This window comes from Acipenser ruthenus, chromosome 20 (genome assembly GCF_902713425.1).
Source record: "Acipenser ruthenus chromosome 20, fAciRut3.2 maternal haplotype, whole genome shotgun sequence".
NCBI lineage: Eukaryota > Metazoa > Chordata > Actinopteri > Acipenseriformes > Acipenseridae > Acipenser > Acipenser ruthenus.
The window spans coordinates 27957685-27974134 of NC_081208.1; the positions used below are offsets into that span (position 1 = coordinate 27957685).

The 16450-nt window shown below is 35.6% G+C and overlaps 1 protein-coding gene across 7 annotated transcripts in view; it reads left to right on the top strand.

The window, feature by feature from the left end:
• Nucleotides 1–289: 289 nt before the first annotated feature.
• LOC117425893 (zinc finger protein 536-like) overlaps nucleotides 290–16450 on the top strand; it is a 149599-nt gene continuing 133438 nt past the window's right edge. For 2 of the 7 annotated variants that reach the window (XM_058993786.1, XM_058993789.1), the window contains exon 1: nucleotides 828–1477. The gene's annotated coding sequence lies outside the window, so the exon portion shown is untranslated. Of the gene's footprint in view, nucleotides 765–825; nucleotides 1478–2202; nucleotides 2285–16450 lie in introns of those variants that run through there. The other 5 variants (XM_058993788.1, XM_058993787.1, XM_058993792.1 and 2 more) reach the window with 5 other exon arrangements.

Below are 16450 nucleotides of genomic sequence, written 5' to 3' on the forward strand. Positions count from 1 at the left end.
CTGCCTATTGGTGTATTTGGATACTTTTTTTATTATTACCAAATCTTTTTTCCCATAATTACACCACAATCATTATATAATCCCATAACAAAGACTCTATTGAAGCACTAGCTTTTGTCAACTCTGGGACACTGAATCTGTAATTGCATTATTCAGCTTTTTTTCTATAGAAACATAACTCATCATACCATCCAGATTTGAACATTTTGTAGCATATTCTGTTGGCCTCTATACTTACGAACAAAACGCTCACGGAGTTGTGCAAAAAAGTTTTTATATACCTTGAAAATGTTAGGTTCCTAAAAACACCCGTATTTTCAACTTTCTATGAACCTTTAAACGAGAGCACAACCCCCGTGGCATTTTTCACATTTTTAAGTTTATTGCGGCGTGCTAATTTCATAACCAGCTACGTAATTAATTAAAGTCGTATTTCTAACAAACATATTGGCATTTGTTATTGTTTCAAAACATCTCTGCTTCTAAGCATTATCTAACAATAAAGCTTGCTCGTAAGGGAATATATATTAAAAAAAAAGCCCAGCTGAGGACCTTTTGTGTTTGTATGCATACGATTGGCAACATAACTGGCTTATTTACATTAAATACGCCACAAGGTTACAGTGCAGATCAACGTCATTTTATCGCTGATTACTTCTCTTAAACGGCGGAGCTGTGACTGATGCTTGGGACCCGCTGTCTACAAAGATTTACCCAGGAGTTTTTTTTTTAAGGAAAGAGACTTGAAATAGTTATCAGAAAAGGTAAGGGAAGCTATTTTAACTATCATTTGTCTTTAGTCAAGCAGTAGCGATTAGTATATTTGAGACGGCAGGTATCAAAGGAAAGGATTCGCTATGTGTCTGAATAACAAGACTGACAAAGCGAGAGTGCTCTTAGAGAATAGACAGATTTTAATAAGTGTGTTTACAGGAGCTCAAGGTCAGGACCAAGCTGCGCTGTGGTAAATGTTTTTTTTTCAGTTGCAACACAGGGGAAAATGGACGATTAGAGATTATTCTTTGTAGGTTATTATATCAAGGGTTGAGCTTTTGGCTCATCAAAGCTAAATGCCGCAAGACCTATCTAGTTGCTGTGAATTATGCCGAAGACGACAATGGAGTGCTTTTTTTTTTTTTTAATGGTACAATGCATTTCACCTACCAGATAGGGGGAGTCCAAGCTGAGAGATGGGATTGTCTTGTGATGCTGGGTAATCAGTATCAATGAACACGTTTATCCTGTAAAGAGACCGAATGAAATTAAACACGGTGTACTCGGGATCTGTTTGGTACAGTTAGAAGGGCATTCTGGAGTGGGCAATCGTAACAGGTCCGAGGCACACTTTTCCCCCTCAGCACAAGAAAATGATTAAGTCAATCATGTGGACATGCTTCATTATTCATTGAACACAATCTTTTACAACGCTTCGTTTACACGCAGGAGTTTCTTCTACGCGCTGCTTTTACATTTTAAGGTAAGAAGTGAAAAACTAAAGACTATTTTTAGGCATGGGGGGGCGGGGGTGTGGAAGCGCATTTGTGCTTTTAAAGTCAGTTTGGAATGTTTTTGTTTCTCTTAAGCCATAACAGAGGGGCCTATTTTCTACCGTGATTAAAAAATACAGTATAATTACATATACATAGCGGTGACGTTTGCATGCAGGGCTGTCAGGGGAAAATGCAGAAAAATAATGTCTGAAAGCAACCAAGAAGCCTGTAGAACTTAACACATCTTAGATGCATATTTAGTTTTTGTCTTTTGAACCGTTACTTCTTAGATAGTTAGGCAATACGTTTCATTAATATTGTTAATGAGTAAACTATATAACTTAACATTACTGTGTATCTTTAAGACGTGCACCCAGCCAGCACAGCTGAACGGAGGCAAAAAAAAACCAAAACTTTCCTCCTTAGATTCTTCTTAAACTTTCTCGGAATACCTCAAGGGATGTTGTGTAGGTTTCCAGTTAACCTGAATGCAGATTGTTGGAAAATTAGGATAAAAGTTAGCTGGTGCATGCCATGTGTCAAAACTTGTGAGATGGAACTGCCTGAGAGACCTGCCATTTTGTGCTGTGATCGACCTCTTATTGATGCATATTAGAAGCCCTGCGTTATGCTTTGAAGAACGTTATGGCATTCAACAACTAAGAAGTAAATGTCATATCAGGTTTTGAAACCTTTTTTTTTTTTTATCAAGAAAACAACAAAAAATCAGCACCACGCATGGAAAACAAGTATATGGAGACCCAGGATACCACACTAGCGCTTCTCGGACGGGGGTAATATTTCAGTGTATATACTATAAGAAAAAAAAAGTTGTAAGGTTAAGGAAAGGAACAATGTTTGTACGCTAGAACGGAAAAGGCTTCCAGTACTGCGGTATTAATTGAATTGAAATGACATGCTTAGCAGATGCTGGCATGAGTCTGGGGTTTTTAGCAAACCACATCCCGAATCAGACCAGAAATCAAACATATGTTTTTCTTATGTCAGGTAGCAATACTGTGGTTGCGATGTCATTACGTTATCAGTAAGTAACACAAGGGTATTGTAAAAAAAGAAAGTCGTAGGCGGGGCACAGCACACCGGCTATTTTATGAAAATAGCTTTTATTAATGATGAATACAGGACAAAATCCAGATTTCAGTGCGCCCATCTGTTGCAGTTAAAAAAAAATACTGACACACAAAACAAGATCTCGAAACTCTAATGCAAATCGTGTAGGATTTTCAGGTGATACTGGCACCTAGCCGAGGGAAGCGATGCTCGTTTTAAAGATGGGTTTTCTCAGGTTGTGCTACGAAGCTGTTTGATTGTAACTTAAAATGGCACAATGCATGTAAAGGGATACTGCCCTAGAGCAATATTTAATAATGCTAATGTAAGGATTTATTCTATTTTATTATTATTATTATTATTTTTAACTTTTTTTGCCATCTTCAAAGTCGAAATTAGATAAGAGATTCATTTTAAAAAGAAAAAGGACGTATAGTGTATGTTTAATGGTTGTCATTGTTTAACAGTATTTGTTAGGCGGGTATTATGTCTGTAATTGTGTCTGGGCGTAGACATATTTGTCAGCTCTTCAATTTATATTTCACTAGAAATTGCGGATGATAAGAGTAATTTTGTTTCAAAAGCCAAAAAATGCCCTTCCTTGACCTATTATTTTCTGAAAAAGCTTGTTTATGTCCTGTTATATATCCTTGACATAAAACTGCCAAAAGATATTTATAGATACTATACATTCCTGAAATAAAACATATATGATATGTAAGTGGTTCCCTACAAGCACAAAGTCGTTTTTGATGATAAATCTATAAAGTAATTTGATATGGGGAAGATAGGTTTGTACCATAGCCGCTGTTGTACTCTCTCTCCCTCCCTCCCTCTCTTATCGGGGTTCCACAGCGTTGGGGGCAGCAAAACGTGCTAAGTAGTGGTACTTGATCTTATCCTTTTCATAATCCTTCAAAAGTAAAATTAATAAATCAAATAATAAATAATGCACAATGTCAGAGCAATTTCTAAGAGAGTGTGATAAGTGATCTATCTATCTATCTATCTATCTATCTATCTATCTATCTATCTATCTATCTATCTATCTATCTATGTCTGTCTGTCTGTCTATCTATCTATCTATCTATCTATCTATCTATCTATCTATCTATCTATCTATCTATCTGTGTCAGTCTGTCTGTCTGTGTCTGTCTTTATCTAACTTCTATACTGCCAATTGATTACAAAAAATCGGGTATACCATATCTCCCTACAGAGGTATAACTTGAAACACTAAAGGCCAGTTTTCACCGTATACAAATGTATTGCATTGGTGTGTTTGTGTGTGTGTGTGTGTGTGTTGTGTGAACAGAGACAAAACAAGTTTGTGTGAAAAATGACAACGATTGTGAGATAATAAAAAAACACAAATATGTACTTTGCTTATGTGAAAATCTTTTGTGAAATTATTGTCAGCGCAACACAAATAAGGTAGGCTTGACACAACTTGTTTTATATAATGCAACAACACAATGATTGTGTTGATTTTTAACATCAGTGCTAACACTTGGCCACCTTTATACACACACACACACACACACACACACACACACACACACATATATAATGTGTGCAAAATCAGAAGGAGAACCCAACCTGATTGCCAGTGTTATGTTTTTGTGTTGTGTTACTGATCGGATAACAACTGGATCAAAATACCTTATTACATTTATATTTTGTAGAAACCAATTATAATGTCTGTACACTCTACATAAAATATGTAACATTTTAAAAATACATTTACCCAGGCAACCTTAAATTCAGTCAATCTGGAATCAGTGAAGTGGAGACAGTGAAAGGACGCAAATCAAAGAGCGATTCCATACTTAGCTGCTTCCACAAGCTTTAATTGGTGGACATTTTCATGTGGCTGTTGGAGACAATCAGGCCTCCATTGCATGGCGTCATTGGAAAGGGTGGAGATTCATTATAATTCAATATGTGCAGTTAAGCATCCTCCCCAATCTAGTATGATCCAAGACTGTAAACTGTTATTGACATGCAGTGCTGCATTAACAAGTTGTTGTGTCCAAAACAATGCATTGTACTGCAGTTTATTACACTAATACTACAGTATAACTTATTAAATACAAAATAAATAAGTCAGGGTCAACAGTATATATTATTATGTTTAATACAAATAATAAAAAAACACAAGCTTATTTTGTTGAAATGTTTATTAAGAATGAAAGACACCTCTCCTGTGGGAATAATTAAATGTAGTTTCATTTCTGTCAATGAATTGAAATTGCTCATGCATAAAAAAGATAGAGCTGTGATTGATTGAGAGGTGATTTATAAGGAATAACAGAGAGATTAATCAACCATGTTTGAAGATGGATAGCTTTAAACCCAACAGCATCCTTACATACTTTGTGGAAGTAATAAGAATAGCAAGTACTTCTTTTACCAGCCTTTTTTAAAAGATAACTATTTTTGCCTCCTCAAAAATATGTCACACTAATAAAAAACAGGAATCTGCAATTTTGCCATTTAAGTAATAAACCTTATAAAGGCTAAAGAGTGGTAAGACAACAGCAATGATTCCAGAATCAGACTAAACCAGTCTATATTTTAGATGTATAGTAATTCTAATAGGAAATTCATCTATTCTTTGATAAATTAACATCTACGTATTCACAAAAGCCTTAAGGGCCAGCTGTGAGCAACTGGGTTTGATAAATTACTTGAATATCGCCCTAATCCTGTCACAAAGCTTTCCCTTTACCCAGCTAACAAGGTAGCCCTGACACTGAGGTGTTCATCGTGTGTTCATCTTTACTTAAGGAACAATCTGAAAGTGGTGTGTGCAGACAGGTAGTCTTTATATGCATTTCACAGGTGATGGAAACAGGTGTTCCTTCGATACACGTGCTTATTGAAGGATCCTTAGTTGGCTTACATCTACATTTGCTTAATATTTAATTTCCAGCTCCTTTAAATCCTATTCTGTGTGTTTGTACGATTCCCTATTGCTGTTTCTGGTTAGATCATTATATGCCAGGCTTATTGACTACTGCCCTTTTTTCAACCCCGGGTCTGTTTTTGAAATGACTCCAGAATGCTGAATGTCTGAAGTGAGGGTTTTTCTTTTGCAGCTATAATTTCTGCACTGTGATTTTTTGTCCCGCTATAGAGATTTACTAACTCACACATGCCACAGTTGCAGAGGGGGCTGAAATGACTGTTCTAAAGTTGTTTTTAAAATGTTTAATCCAATTATTCCAATTAAGATGACAAGTCTCATTAACAGGGTATACCCTATTCATATATTCCAGTTCATGTATCAGCTAAAAGTTAGATTAAAAAAAGTGGCCTTGATCATATGTAAACTATTAGTACATGATCCATACATGTCTTCCTTCTTGGGAAATTATTTGTGTTAACGTGAAACGTTTGTCTGGCCATCCAACTCAGAGACACAAACTATAACTCACTCGTTTGGAACTTACTACCTTTCTGGATTGCCACTTGTATACATTTTTTGTTGTAATAATGGAAGGATGATTAGGTTGGAGCCAGTGGTGCAAGATGTGTTGATAACACAATGGCATTTTCTCTAGATGAATGGGCGGGTTTAAAAGCTTCCTGAACAGAAAATAAATATCACACCACAGTTAAGATTTATGTTTGTTTTATAATAAATATGTTTTACTTTCACTAACCCTTCTTAAAGCTATCAATATGGATTGTTTATATATTTAAAAAAAAAAACATATATATAAGTAAATGTTAGTTTCTTAATACATGACCTTTCCCATCTTTTATAGACAGTCAAGTATTAGTGAATGTCATTTCTTACACATTCATAAACACTGTACACTCATGCCATTTTAGACTAAACTGAATCACTAAAACTGGTGGCAATAACACAATTCATTAGTATCAGATTAGAACACTGTATTATTGTCTGTTATTCTTTTGAGATGAGTGCAGTTTTAAGTGGGATATTTTCAACAGAACTGGGGTGTTTGCATGCTGTTATTTATTGTCATAACAGCCATTTGTTCAATAACATGCATGCCAACAAATGTGTTGCAAACACGACGTGAGCTGGCTGCTTTTGAAACTGATTTTGCAAGGCGGTCTGTGGTCTGAAAAGTGGACGCTGCACCTTTAATTAAGATCAAGAGGTTTCTCAAAAGGATGGAGGCGTACCAGCTACGTTGCCTTGTAAATCTCTCCTGTGCAGTATATTGTATTGAACTAATAGTGTACATCATTATATTGCATATCCACTGCCTCTTCTGGAGCAGATTTGCATAATTGGATATTTAATGAAACTTGCCTTGTGAAAAATGTTGTGTTTAAGTTCTGCATGCTTTTAAAAGGGTTTAAACTTATTGCAAAGCAAGTGACCTACACTGTACATCAATGGCATAACTTCTAATAGGATGAGAAGTGCTTCTGAAAGCTGTACATTCCCAGACTGGTCTCACGGGTTATTACTACAATAGCAGGATTTTTGTAGCCTGGGGGATTTTAGGTTTTCTGTCTGCACTCATAACATATACTTGTTACACAAGGAAGCTGAGCCTTTTGTAGAATACAGCATGTTCACCTTTTAGAAATCCTCTGATGCAAATATTTTCACAATGTAGGCCAGCCACTTAGATTTAAACAGTATAGTTTCAGTTTTGTTGGGGAATCTTATCTAGGGCTTTTTTTTATACATATACACTGCAGATCACTTACAGTTCAACCACCTGTAAGTAGTTCTAAAACCTGTTGAGAATGTTTTTTTAAAAGAATGGTTAATTAAATGACATTTGCTATCCTTTTTCTAGCAGCTGAAGGTTAAAATACTCATACTACTGTTTTCAATTAAATGTTTAAGTGTCATGGTAAATGAAATGTTATTTGTCCTGCAATTTGGCTGGTTTTTGAAGGGTCTGCCATTAAAAAAAAAAAAGTAAAAGAAAAAAAAAAACTGACATTACAATAGCGAACAGTGAATTAAGAGTGCTTGCATAAGAGGTCTGTAACTGAGGGAGGTAAGTGTTTCTCATTGAGCTCAGAGGCTAAAAACGGATATTAACAACATGGTGATTAGTTTTGTCAAGAGACAACATTAAACAGCCAACATGGCAGTGTGACACTGCCCTGAAAACTTCAGAGAGGATCATCTGTCAAAATGCAACGCAGGTAGGCATCAGTTTAATTTAAAAGATAGCAATAACCCGAATGTGGGTGCTACTGTATGTGTTTCTGAAGCAGCCTTGGAATGCAGTGGCAAAGTTTTATCAGAATTCCACACCGGGGGTTTTCGTGGTATATTTTAAATTGCATATTTAATTCCATTACAAGATGCCAGATCTTTAACTGCTATATTGTTTTTCTGCCCCCTGTGGACAGCCTCTGTCTGATGTTGATTCTTTCAGTTATGATGTCACTGATAGTGGAGAGCAAATGTCTCCTGATTCCACCATTAAACGCCTAGTTGATTTGGCTGATAATGATAGCACGGGCTTCTTTCTGCTCCCAGACAGATCAAGCCCTATGAATTAACATCTCCTTACCACAGAGACAGCTTGGTTGTATAAAAAGATGTTGAACTTAAATTGTACCTTTGGACTGTGTTTGAATAAACTGTTATAGCTTTCTGCATCCGTTTTGATACCACACACTTCAGTATTATTATAGTGAATAATAAACTGTTAATACGGCATATTTGATTTAATTATTCAGAGTATGTTTATCTCATGCAGACTTATGTGCTTCCTCTTTGTTTTAGACAGCTTTTGAATTTCTTCATAGAGGCACAATTAGGGTTGCACATTTTTGATTTAGATTTTTTTAAGTTTTACACAGCCATGCAACATCTTTTTGGAAACCCTTCAAGTAAATGAAAGCAACATCTAAGCTAACCCATTTTAGTTACTGGGTCTAACTGGAAACCGACTTTATTGAATTACAGTAACTGAAAATAAAATACATTGAATTTTCTGAGCAGGGTTTACGTCTTACACTTCTAAGAAAGACAGTAAAGCTGTCTGCCTGGGTTTTAAGTGCTGCCTTTGCTAACACCCTGAGAAATGATCATTCCAAGATTTTAACACAAATCTCTCTGTGGAAGCAAAATCACCCACTGCTCTGCCCAAACAAGAATGTCATTTAAATACTTGTAGCCGTTAAAATGTTATGTTAAAAATATCAGTATTTAAAAAATATTTGTACATCTATTGCACTATTTGTCCGGGAGAGCAAGGAACTCTTCCAAAGCACATTTCTGGCAAAGAGTTATTTTACCAGACTTGTTTTGAACATCATTAGGTATATGAAGGAGTCCTTTTAGAAAAAAGGTTATACTATACTGGCCTTTCTTCTAAGGCAGTATTTATCTTTAGTGTAGGGGGTTCCACTGGAAAGCAATTTTATACATACCTACTGAGCGTGACAAGATTGCAAGGTGCTTTAAAAAGTAGGGTTATTAATATACGAGTTGCACCTTTGATGTTATGCAGTATATTTTCTTAATGCCAGAAGTATGTGAAATGTGGCTTTGTCGTCTGAATTTCTGTTCATTTAAATTGAAGGATTGCTGATGTTATTAGAATATTAGAATTTTAGAGTATATTAATTGGATATATAAATAATATATAAAGAAAACCAAAAATAATTTACATTTTACTTTTTTCTCAATGTATAGTAAAAAGGTATTCATCAGGATCATCAAGCCTTTTTGTAATTGATAATAGTTTCTCATTTACAAAGGTGATCTGGCTATGAACAAGTGTTTAACTTATTCCAGTCACCTTAGATCTTAATATTATAAATATACAGTATGTATAATAAGCACAAACAGCTTTTCATGTGTTACACAACCACACCATGAATTATGCACAACCATGTCATCCATTGATTGCTTATTCACAACCATTATGCAACTAAACATAACTAAACACATACCAAAAACCAGACCGACTTTATATGTGGTCAGATGGCAGGTGCTTCTTTACCCTAGATTGCACATGTTAATGATGTTTTACATAGACTAGTCCCAAAGGGCAGACAAGGATTCCTCAACCACAGCCATGTGTGTATGTGTGTGTATGTGTGTGTGTGTGTGCGTGCGCGCATGTGTGTAACAACTCCCAAGTGTCTTGCTTTGCTGCTTTAAACACAGTGCTGCCATTCATGACGTCATAGCCTTCAAAAATGTATAAAACAGCATCATTACTTCAAATTCAATCTTCACCTACATTGTTAAGGCAAATAGATTCCACACTGTTTGAAGTATCACGTCCACGTGAAATACCTTTCGCAGAAACTAAAAAGTACAAACTAAATAGTATTTAAATAGTATTTATTTGGGGGAATTCGTTTTTGTTATACAGTATATGTTATTGTGGAAGAACATTTGAAAAGGGCTTTGAGATAGAAGTCCCTAGACACTCAGCTGCCTTCCACACTTCTGTGTTGTTACACTGAGGCTTCGTTACCTTTCTCTGTGATATTTTATTTTCTTCTACAGTAATCCATCGCATATCCGACTGCGGTGAGTAATGGCGGATATGTAAAAAGGTCGGATAAATGAATCCTGTTTAAATACCATTATACACAGCTGTAACAATTAATGTATTCACACAGTTATTGTTTTGAGATTCAGCTTTTATTAGAGAGCTCCCCTAAATCCCTTGTTTAGAAAGATACAGGGTATTAATGCTTGTGACAGGGTAGCCGTCTGCCGTGTGGGTGCGTGCAATCGCTGCTGAGTGACAGGAGATCGAGATGGAGGTTGAAGTTGATACGCCCCACAGGTGAACAGATTTATTTACATATCAACACATTGAACAGCTCATATGACACTAACAGCAATGGCAGTGCACGGATCACATACAACACAGTGTACAAAGACATTGATCTACAATATCTGAACTAATCTTCTCTGTTCAATAATAAGTTTACGTTGCTGAAGAGGTTGATCATGGCGGATAAACGGCCAGGGGTGGATATGTGACGGACGGGTATGCGACTAATTACTGGATTTGTAATTCTCCTTCACCATTTAACCCTTTTTACCTCCCCTTTGATATCTTTAACATTTGCCTCCCTCCCTCCTTCCATCTTTCTAACAATCTTTTTTAGTTGAAAGACACACGGTGTACAGTGCAGTGCTGCAGAACATCTTGAGATCTTCTTACTCTATACAGTACATCGTCCAATACCAGATAACAGCTGCACCTCTGTCTTCAAGATGGTCTTTCCAGTACGGTGTGGCTACTATCTTTTTAATGTTGGAAGTGCATTTCCAAAATTCAAGCACAGAGATTCTCACCAGCATTGTTTGGTTTTCAAGTATAACTTGGTTATTTTTAGGGAACAGCAGATTATTGCTCATCCCTATGAGGTGTGTGTTTTGGTGTTGGAATGGGCTTTAACCTTCCATGAACATTTCACTGCTAACCCAGAGTGTTTGGAGACACAAGGGTGGCCTTGGGCCCTATTAAAAATGGCTATGCTCATAACATTTTGGCCCAGTACTGCTTGTTTTTAAAAACACTGTGGGAGAACTAGTTTTTATTAAAAAAAAAAAAAAAAGGAAACATTACCAGTAATCCTACAGTGATTGCAGTTTATGCTGATTTTCTTTTTTTTTGCGTGGAAGATATCTTACTCCAGGTGTGCTCATTGCTTTACTCTTCAGAGTCTTAATATTCTGACATTACACAGTGTTTCAAGTTGAACGTTTTTGAAGAATATGCTAAAGGAAAATAAATAATGGAACCTAAATAATAATATTCTGACAAAGTCTTGGTGGGTTCACATTCATCACAGACTGGTACAGAAAAAAGGGGTTTGTGTGACTCAGATTGATTACAACAACATCCTGTAATTGGAATCAGGTGTTGCACTGCTGTGGGTATTATATATAAAGCGGTGCAGTTGTTATAAACCCATACAATATGTTCTTGAGAACAGAAGTTTTGTATACAGTATATACTGTAAAGAAAGTTAAGATTGCTTGTTAGGATCCTGATTTAACAGAATATCTTTGGCTTAGCGATTCATTTTCTTTTATTACTAGGAGCTAAATTTGAGCTCTGCATGCTCCTTTGCGGCATGGTTACTTTGTATTTAGTGCTTCCGCTTGGGGTCAGTTTCCCTGCTGAGTACAATATTTAGTAGTGGGATGGCTTTTATGTGTCAGGGACAGGAGGTCATGCAATTTCTTATTTTCTCTTTCTTACAATTTCCTTTTCTGCAAGCTGCTTTTCTCTTAGCTTTTGTTCTTGCTAATCTTGAAAGGGATCTTAATTATGGAGGTTCAGTCTCATTTCTGTGCTGGTTAATCAAACAGCATAGTTAGTAAATGAATATGACTAAATTGCATTCTTTCACACACATGCTACAAAGCCATGACTTTAGAAAACAAATCAACCACCTGATCATTAATATCTGTTAATAATCAGTAATACTACTATTATGTTTTTTTTTACAATACATATAATTTTTTATTTAGTTTCAGCTTACTAATTGAGCTTTGATGTCACTCTTTTTTTTCCTCCAGTTTGAAGGCAGGTCAATATACTGGGAAATATTACTCCAACTTTGTGTTTGAAAGCTGTTACTTATAGGACTGTTTAATTTTCGTTTGTTTTTGCATTGATTGAGGTTCTGATACAAGCTGTAGTGCAGGTACCATGCAACAGCAGTGACAGAGCACCATTCTAACAGCTTGTACTCATACCTTCAATGTAAGATGTTCCGTTACATCTTAATAGGCATGGGATCCTTTCAATACGAGTGGAGGTGGAGGACAATTTACTATTCAAACCTTGTGTGTATTAGACAAAACTGAATACAAATATAAATTAGGTTGTGTGGGCACACTAAAGCGATAGTGGCCTGTATTAATGGATGTGTTTTGTGGGCTATCCAACTTTTGCTCACAATTGAATCCAATGACCTGTCTGAAGACAGGCACTTTCTAGAGGGACAGTTGAGCAGTTTGGTAATCGGAAAGTTCTTTACCTGCTTTTCAGAGCAATGTGAATACAGGTTATTATTATTAGTGGAGGTCCAATGTGCCATTTTGAAATGAAGCTTAAAGGAGTGCAAACCAAGGATTTATAATCCATTTGGTTTATCTTTTATTACCAATATCAAAGCTAAAACTAGCAATATTTGCAAATCCTGAATTAATGTAAAAAGTGAAGGGCCAAAAAGGGATCAGCAATAATGTTAATTAAGCTAATAGGAAGTGATATAATTTATATTAAAGCATTAGTAAGCACTCCTTTAAATTGCTGGTTCGACTTTAAGAAAGGGGTTGACTATAGTGAACAGTGCCACCATGTTTAACCTTTCAGACAACTAGGTGCTCATTTACGGTTCCACTTTCTTGTAATAAGCTTTGCTGTAACTTGCTCATAACTGGATGTTAAATATATAGTGAAAAGAAAGATTATGTCAATCTGGTTGCAGTATTCCTTGATGTATGTGCCATGTCACAGTGCCATTGTCTCTTGGGTAAAGACTGATAGTTAAAATACCTACTATCTCTCCCCTGGTGTTCCAAATGCTCGGCTTTGAAGTTTTTATAATCCATCTGTCGTCTTTGAGCAGGGAGGACACATGTTCTGTGCCACTCAATTATAGAATTTTCTTTTGCCATTTACAGTGAGACAGGAAAGAATAATACGGGCGGTTGAGAGAAATTGTTCGATATTTGGCATTCCTGAGTTAGCATATAGACAGTTGGATCCCAAGATATCGGAATAGTGCATGTGTTATGGATGTCTAAAACGTTTCCAACTGTTAGAATTGTGAACCCTATTGTGTGCTTATTGTTTAAAAGCAGTGATGTTGGTGAGTTATGTCTAAATTTTACTAAGTGCACTAACCTTTCATATGATATAAAAAAAATCAGCATTGGCAAGTAGTAGAATATTAATTTTAATGTATTATTCCTTTTTTTCCTTAAAGCTGCATTGAGAATAGCATTTGGTGTCTATTTGATGTCCATTCTAGTGAAATTTGTTGCTGTACCCTGTGTTAAAATCAAATTTAATTAGTTTCTCAATACTGCATATCAGGTTTTAAAGTTGAAACAAATGTAGGTTTTTCCTTGGGAAGAACTGAAAACTTCACATACAATACTGCTTAAAAAAATAAAATAACAAACACATTTTATATACTGTGGCATTAATTCCATTTTTAGACACCATTGTTAGATTTTTATGTTTTAGCACTGTAATGGAAGGTGCAAGATTTTCTTCTTCATATAGAAAAGGAAATGTGACTTTTCCGTTAGCTTCTGAAAAGTTCAATATTTTTTTAAGTAATTGTTTCATACCGGTTATATATCTTCATTTAGATTCGAATAATACGCTGACCTCTTTATAAATAAAAGTAGCACCCATCTGCTTCTTGAGACATGCCTGGCGCCTTTCCATTGCAAAAATAATACTCGTCCTAATGACTTCCACATATTTTGAAATCTCCCTTTTGAAATTGGTCTTGGCAGATTATTTGCAGGTACTTGAGTTGCATCTGTTTGCAATTTTGCAAATGTGGAAGACTTTAATGTGGAGCAGTGCAAGAGGGCTATTTTAATCCTCCAGTAACACTGGTGTCATCAAAACCCTACATGTATCTTTGCAAAGGTAGTTGCAGATGTTTAATGTTAAAAGACAGTGAAAGGTTGGGGTCAGGGTGAAGGTCGTGAGTATTTCCTTTTCACAACACTCTGCCTCTTAGGTCTGAATGTATGCATTTCTTTCATTTTTAAACTTCACCTCAAAGTACCTACCGCCAAGAGGATGTTTTTTCCTGATAAAGAAATTATCAGGAGGTGAATAAAGCTGAAATGATTGTGACTTCAGTCCTATTTTTGCTAACGTGTGGCTAGCAGCTGACCATCTTTAAAGTTTTTCTTTAAACTGTAATAATGTACTCTGTTGTCCTGCATGGGTTATTTGACATTTCTTTGCTTTCTGTACTGTGATTTTATATGTGGTTGTAATGACATTAATTAAAGATGGTATTATTAAGCACATTTTTCCTGTACAAAAAAAAAAATAGAAACAAAACCTTTTTGTTTTGTTTTCTTCTTTTTTTTTCTTTTTTGCTCTCAGCGAATAGTATTCAAAGTGTATGCCTTGTAACTTTTCTCCCTGTTGGAAATGTTTATTTGAACAGTAAGATGACGATTTGAATATTTGTAATCCATGCTTAAATTTACAGGCCAGATGAACTTTTTGGCACAGGATTGCAGCCATAAGAAGGATTTTCTGCAAAAAGATTTAAGCCATTTGCATGGCTTCTCTAATTAAAAAAAAAGAAAAAAAGTTTACCTATAAAACACTAGATCATATCATACTTGCTCTTATTGTATTACTTGTATTGTAACGCTTGAAATGTTTTTGCTTACGATTGTAAGTCGCCCTGGATAAGGGCGTCTGCTAAGAAATAAATAATAATAATAATAATAATATTTGTTAATAGAAGAAAGCTCCAGGCATTGCTTGGGGACATGAAAAAAGCAACCAAATCATAGGGTTTTTTTTGTCTGTATTTAATTCAAATAAGATTACTTGATATTGACTTCTAATGCTAAGAGGCCACCCATCTTGGAGCCACCGCAGCTGATGAAGCAAGCAAGTGAGCGCTTTCTTAAATGATGCTAATCAGTCCGGAGAGGCCTGGCCTCTATCCCCATCAGTTTTCTGTAATTCAGATGTGCTGATAACCTGAAATTAAATGTGTCAGTATGCAGGCATGGAACAGGGGTGGAAATAGCATGAAGCGAATTAGCAAAATAAAATATTTTCAGCCTTGCTGTTTCGGTTTCAGTTTTACATTAAATAATATCGCACAATGCTGCACTGATTGTGCAAATTATTTTTAGCATATAGTTTTATTTAACATAAGAAAATAATAAAAAAAATAAACTCTTGCTGACACACAACAGCACAGCTCGGTTCCTCCAAGGTCTTGACATTTAACACTGTAGAGTACTTAGCACTTTTTCAACATTATAAAGATTAATTTACTGTGCCATAGGTTCTGGGATACTGTACACTGGGGAGGAGGTATCAAACTGTGCTTGCTAACTAAAGGGGCTAATGTCAAGTCCTGGTTGAAGTACACACTCACTTCTGGGGTGCATCTTTGTTATATATATATATATATATATATATAGCAGTTTTCATACACTGTGTAATCTGTGTTTTATATGTGCATCAGCTGTTCATAACTCTTCATTATACTAATTATAACGAGCTGCTCTGTCTTCTTTCCCCAGTGGAGCATCTAAAATTTTTAGGGCACTTTTTCATCCATCTCAAGGTCTTTTTTTTTTTTTAACACAATACAGTATTGATTTTGTGTACTACTCTTCACTTTAAAATATGATTTTTTTTTTTTTTTTTTTGCTTTAGTGTATGAAAACTATAGTGCATTGTCTGGGTTTTAGCAAACCTGTAGTTATAATTATTATATATATTTTTTTAATATACAAGACGCTTTTGAAGACAATGAAATAACACACCTTGGAATTAAAGTACATTCTCTAAGAAATGAAGCCTAAGTATTCAAACCTTGCGCTCTGAAAAGATGTTTTTCTATGCTGTGATTCTGCACACTCTTGTTTGACTTACTCACATCTGTGTATAGATTGTTACAGCAAGAACTCTGCTTAAATAACCTCCCTTTGTCTGACAACGGAATCAGTTATAGAGGTGCATATATGCAGAAAGCCATTTGGAAATGCATCCTCGTAGTTGTCAGGTTTTATTATGCAGGAAGGTGTCATGTTTGTAACGAAGCTGAGTGCAGATGGCAGAGTGGAAGAAATGGATCACTAATTTTAACAATGATTAATGAACAGAGATGGAAAATGAATTACATCGGACTATTGGAGGCAAGAAATATATATATAT